The sequence below is a fragment of the Myotis daubentonii genome, chromosome 5 (assembly GCF_963259705.1).
Source record: "Myotis daubentonii chromosome 5, mMyoDau2.1, whole genome shotgun sequence".
NCBI lineage: Eukaryota > Metazoa > Chordata > Mammalia > Chiroptera > Vespertilionidae > Myotis > Myotis daubentonii.
This window is the reverse complement of record NC_081844.1, coordinates 23886294-23892399: the sequence shown is the minus strand read 5'-3', so window position 1 is coordinate 23892399 and position 6106 is coordinate 23886294. Positions and strand designations below refer to the sequence as shown.

Genomic DNA, 6106 nt, shown 5'->3' with positions numbered 1-6106 from the left:
GATTCAGCCCTTGCTTTGGACTTCGCGTTACTATTTAGGCTTCACTTGGATGGACTCCTTTCCCCAAGGATCAAAGCCAGGTGTTTGCTCCTCCCCATCCATCAGTCGTCTTGAGTTGCACCCATCTTTCATAAAATGGAGCCAGCAGCCAGACTTCCAGGTCTGTCTCCCCGGATCTTATTGCTCAGGACTTTTGGCTACTCCCTTCTCCAGGACTCTTCTCCCTTCTAATTTCCTCCCAGCCCCCACCGTGCACTGAGCTGTCTATTCTGCTGAAGTGTCTATTTTTGGCCTGGGTCCCGGTTTTATAGCCCCCACTCTGAGTCTTGGCAGTCACTGCGATGGCTCCAGGGATCCAAGCCAGATCGGACTGGAAGGGGGGTGCGGGGCTCCCTCTGCAGCCTCAGCCCAAAACCTGCCCCTCGCCTCACTCAGCCAGATGCCTAGGACCTCGCCGGTTCCTCGCCTTACTTCAAGTCCAGTTAGCTGCAGTGTAGTTGTTAGGCTGTGTAAATCCGTACCGGGTTTTTGCTCTTGCCAAGAACCTAAAATTCCCTTTTTTTCCTCTCATCATTTGGCCCCCCCACCCCCAAAGTGAGACGTTTGAGGCGTTTCTAGATACTAACCTCCCCCCTAACACTTCCCTCTGCTCCAGGTGCTCGGTCAGCTCCAAGCCCTTGTCCCGTTGCCCGGGATCTTCTGCTGGGGTCTTGTCCCGTCCCGGTGACTCCAGTCCTGGCTTTGCGGTCTTTCCTCGCCTTTCACTGTAGGTCTATAGTCCCAGAGTGGCAGCCTCCTCAACGCACGCCGGCGCATTGCCCCTGGATCCTGAAACCGCTTTTACCTTCCCGCTCCGGTGCAGCCAGCGCTCCAGGTCCCTTCTTTCCGGGGCCCAGACTTCCTTTTGCCCCTCCCGCTTGCACGTCGCAGCCAAAAAGCTGGGGGTAGCTTACGCCTCCTCAGCAACCGAACGGCCCCCTCCTGGAGCCCCCCTGCAAGCACAGGTCCGGGAACACAACACCAGGTCTTACTCGTTTCCACTGCATTAGGCATGACGCATTACTCCGTCTCCCCGAGGAAGGATCCGGCCCAAAATTTTCGTGCCCCGCGTGCATTTAGCCGTGTCGCAGCTCCCCATCTCCCTGTTCCTCCCGTCTCTGCCTAATCCGACCCGGGTTTTGCATACCCATTCCTGATCCCTCATCTCTCCCCGCGCTGGGCTCTTGGCCTCTCCTTTACTTCCCTGCCTGCATAATCCGCTCCGGGTCGTACTTGCGCCTTTCTCTCCCCAGCCCCCCGCCACCCTCCCCACACACTCCCCGTTCCAACGCTGGGATCCAGCACCTCGCCTTTCCTCTCACCGCTTTCCCAGGGGGGCCGGGAAAGGCGAAGGGGAGAAAACTCCAGCCCGGGTTTTCCGGCCGGCCCTCGGTGCGCCCGGGGAGGTTGCAGAGGCTGGTCCCGGGCTGTGGCTCCGGGCCGGGTTTTGCTTGCTCCCGCCGTCCCCCTCCCCGAGCTGGTGCGCCGGGGAGCGGGGCGAACAGGCGGCTTGTCATTGCTGGTGCCCGGCGCCGGCTCGGTCCGCGCGTCCTGCGGTGCCCACGGGCCCGGCCCGGCGCCCCCCTTCCGGCCGCCCCGGGGGCGCGACGCCGCCGCGCCCGCTTCCAACCGCGCCCCCGCCAGGCTCCGCGCCGCCCGCCCCCCACCTGAGCCCCCCACGGCCACTGCGGGGAGCCCGAGCCGTCGGCGCGGGAGCTGTTGGCGCTGCGGCGCCCCCGCCCCGCTGTCTGCCGAGGAGGCCCCGGCGGATGGGGCAGCGCGGGACCCGGAGCTGCGCCGCCGGGCGGCGGGGGGCTGCAGGGGCGCCCCTGCTGCCCCGTTAACCCCGCGGCGGCCGCCGCCGCCGCCCCCGTCCGGGGGGGCTGGGAAGTCTCCTGGGCGCACACGTGCCACCTCCGTCGGAGCCGCGAAGCTGCGGGGGAGATGCAGGCCGCGGCCGGCACCGCCTCGGGGGGCTCCGCCTCGCCCCAGCCCCTGGAGCTCTGACGCCGCCCCCGCCCCGCCGCCTCCCTCCGCTGGAGGGGCGCGGACCCGTTCGCCCCCTACCTCGAGCCGCCACCGCCGCGCGGGGCCCGCCTTTGGAGCTCTGTGATCCTCATTTTTTAATTTTTTTCATTTGGTTGGTGGCGGCGGTGCTGGGCCAGAGGAAGGAGGGGACACGGAGGCCGCCCTCGCCCAGCCACCCCTCATCCGTTTCCCCCCCGCCCCGATTCCGGGAGATGTGCCGGGCGGGGGGTCCGGGTTCGCGGAGCCGCAGGAGAGACGCGCAGGGCCCAGCTCAGAGCGGCGCTGGACAGGTGAGTGTTTGCGGGCCCGGGGCAAGAGGGACGCCGCACCTGGGCCAGGTGTGCGGGCCAGGAGGGAGAGGATGGGAACCTGGGTCTGTCTGGGCCGCGAAGGGGGAGGGGATTCTGGAGCCGCTGGTCACCACACCGGCGCCGGAGGGGAGTCCGGAGCGGCCCGCACCTCACCCCCACCGGCGATGGGCCCAGGGGGAGCGGCCCCCACGGAGCGCCGGGCACTCCGGGGTGCAGATGGCCGGCCGCGGGGACCCTGCGGGGGGAGGGGACACCAAGTGTGCCCGCGCGTGGCTGCGTGTGCCCGCGCGCGCACCAGCCTTTGTGGGGAAGCGGCGCGGCGGTGCCTGCGTGTCCCCGGTGCGTGTGCGCGCGGGTGCCTGGCGCCCTGTTTGTGTAGGTGTCTGGGTGGGAGCCGGAGGGTGCGTGTGCGCGCCGCGCGCGGGCCCGGGCCCCGAAGGAGCCTGGCGGAGGGCTAGCACCGCAGGATTTCGGGCCGGGGGTTGTTTTTCTCCGGGAAGCGGAGGCGCGGGGTGTAGGGAGGGGTCGGTCTGGGCGCCGCTGTCGGGAGGAGCGGTGCAGCGGGCAGCGTCGTCTTTCCGTGGTGCTCCGTTGAGCGTGGGAAGCTGTCAGGATAGACCCACTGGGATTCGGGCTTCGAGGACGAGCCCACTCCCGACACCAGGTGTTGGGGTTTCCATCGCCATCCTCCCACCTGAGAGTCCTGGGACTGGAGTCTGGGCCGGAAGGGGGTGGGGAGCGCGGTGTGTGCCCCAGGTGGGGCCAGCAAATGCCTCCCAGTGCCCCCCCCCCGGCCCCCGCCTAAAGGCAGCACCCGCCTGTACGTGGCCCCCGCCAGCATCCCGGTCCCGCTCTCCAGGCTCGGTCAGCACCCGGGCGCATCCTGCCCAGGCCTCGCTGCACCGCACTGTCCGCCTCTTGCCCCCAAGTCCTGGCCGCCGCCTGAGGCAGGGCCCCCTTTCTTCCCGGGTCTGCAGGACCCTGAGCCTGGGCTCGTCTGCCCACATCCAAACATGTGGTGCGAGGGGAGCGGGGGAGGGGCGCAAAATGGCTGCCAAGATGGCTGGTCGCCTCTGCCCGCCTCCCTCCCTCTCTCCCCTCTCCCTCCATCTCTCTCCCGCTCTCTCTACCTCCTGGCTTGCTCTGCCTCCTCGGCTGCTAGGAGTCACCGTCCAGAGGGGGTTGGACGATGTGGGCTCAGGTGTGCGGGGCACCTGCGGGGATGTCTGCTCGGGGCCCGCTGACCTCAGATGCTGCTGGGAGAGGCCTGTGGTCTCCCCTCCTCGCTCCTCGGGGGCTGGCGGAGCCTGTAGCCTGACCCAGACCCAACCTCCTCACCCGGGCTGTCACCCTGCCCTTCGCGGGTCTCCCAGGCTGGCACCCCGCATCGATCACTGGGTGTCAGGGCGCCCCACAGAGGGACCGGCTGTCACCCTGCCGGCCCAGGGCCAGGGGCTCAGGCCTCCCTCGGGGTGGGCCCGGGTCAGGCCCCAGCTGTGCGGCCAGTTGACTGCTCCTTCCTCCCTACTCCCTTCCTACTAATGTTGAATTTATTACTTAAAAGTGGGATGAAAAGGGGGAGAATAAGAGAAGGAATACAACCTTCATTATCATATCGAGAAAATTATCCGTGATTTTCCTAACTAGCAATTTGCCTGCCATGCTGTTCAGAACTGACTTGCCCATTAATTACAGAGATGAAAAATCATCTGGAAAGAGGAAAAGGGAACTAATTCGATCCCTGGCTGGCGATAATCTCACCCATGCACTGAGCCACACGCATGCCTGTGCACATGGCAATGCCAGCCCCCCTTGCTGGCATCCCCACCTTCCTCTTCCTCCGTCTCAGTGACCTCCTGCCGGGCCTCAGCGCACCCCATGCTTGTCACTCCTGCTCTCCAGTGCCCTGCTAGGCCTGCCCTCCCTCCACTGGGCGCTGGTCCCAAACCCCACTCGTGGAGTGGGGAGTTGGCTTAGGGCTTGATCACTGATGGTGCACTGATGTCTGCCCTTGGGTGTGGAGATGGTGCCCAGGATGGGGGGAGGGTGGGGAGCTGGGGACCAGCGCATCTGGGCTGTGGGCCCTGTAGGGAGGAGGTGGAAAGCAGGAGACTCAAAGCCCAGTTCTATTCCCAGCCTGCCCTGGGGAACCCCTTCTCCTAGGGAGAATCCAAGGAGGACCCTGTGAGTATGTTGGGGATGGGCTGGCAGGCGCCTGGGCGGCTCCTGAGACTGGTCGCATGAAGGCCGGGGCTTCAGGACGGAAGACCTGCGTGCAGGGCTGTGTGTCATCTGCGTCTTACATGTCTGTCCTCTCTGCGCGCCCCCGGCTGATGGGAGATGGTGTGGCGCTTCAGCCCCCGCGTGGGCATCTGGAGTTGGGTTTCGGATCCCAGGAAGTTGCATTGCTATGCCTCCGAGTGAGTGCCCTTAATGGGGAATAGGAGTGGGATCCCTGTCCTCCCCCCCCATTTGCTGGCCACTGGGAGCTCCATCGGGGTCTCTGCCCCCCTCCTACCTCTCCAGTCAGACGGGTGGCCAAGGACACGGAAGGCTCTGGTTTCTGTGTGGGCTCCTCTCGAGGATCTGATTTCCAGACGCCAGACACTTCCCTCCTCCAGGCCCCTCTGTGGGGAGGTAGAAGGAGGGGCTCCCGAGATGGGGGTTCCCTGGGTCTGGAACCAGACCTGACCGCAGTGACCCTGGAGGTGCGTGCTTGAGCCAGCATCCCTCCTGGGCGGGGTGTTGGCCACCCTAATGGAAGAGAAAAGCGGGGTCCCAGGGAGGGAGAAATCTAGTCCTGTCCGCCGTCCGTCTGTCTGCACCTGTGTGCACCTGTTCTGTGAGTGATCGGGTGGTGACCTGGCTGAACCAGCGTGGCCACGTGTCATCAAGCTGGTCTATGTTCATAGGGGTCTCCTGTGTGCTGGTGTTGGTGAGCTTTGCAGAGGGGCTGGCCCTGTGTTTGTGTGTGTGGCTCCATGTGTGAGCAGCTATGTGTATCCTATGTGCACCTGCAGGTAGGTACCCAGGTGTGTGTATCCCGCGCTCCTGGGCATTAGGCCAGGCCCTGCCTCTTTAGGCGATCTGTGACCGTTTGCCAAGTGCCTCTCCACCAGGTGCCCTGCTGGGAATGCCATGGGGACAGTGGCCTGGTCCTGCCTCATGGAGCTCACAGTCCAGTGACACATAAAGGATTTCAGTCAGTGGCTCATATCATAGGAGTTGGGGAGAAGGCTTGTGTCTCCCCCTTCAGAGCAACCAGGGTCCCACCTGGGGAGGAAAAGCCCCAGACTCTGCATTCGAGCACTACAGCAATCCCAGGCCTGGGCGTCCTGGGGTCCAACTCCCCAAAATCTTCCCCTTTGCCCCCTCTCTCCTTGCTGCTCCTCCAACGTGCAAAGTATGATTCTACCCCAGGACCTTTGCATTGGCTGTCCTTCCATCTGGGCCCTCACTCAGATATCTGCAAGGCTTTTGCTCCCTCACCTGCTTCAATGGTCACCTCCCCAGTAAGTTTTACCCCATGCAGCCTGTTTAAAATTGCAGCCTTTCACTCACTCCCTTGACTTTCAATAGCACAGATGGCTTTTCCCACACTCTGTAATTTCCTGATTTGCCCCACCTCTTTGTTTATTGTTTGCCTCCCTGACCAGGATCCAAATGCTCAGGGAGTTTGTTACTTGGTTTTTGTTTCTGGATCCCAGGTGCCTAGACTCCCTGGCCCA

General features: G+C 64.2%; 1 protein-coding gene across 1 annotated transcript in view; it reads left to right on the top strand.

Moving 5' to 3' along the window:
• Nucleotides 1-1551: 1551 nt before the first annotated feature.
• The window catches only part of ADGRL1 (adhesion G protein-coupled receptor L1), a 44314-nt gene continuing 39759 nt past the window's right edge, over nucleotides 1552-6106 (top strand). Inside the window, exon 1 of the mRNA XM_059696625.1 lies at nucleotides 1552-2357. The gene's annotated coding sequence lies outside the window, so the exon portion shown is untranslated. The remainder of the gene's footprint in view (nucleotides 2358-6106) is intronic.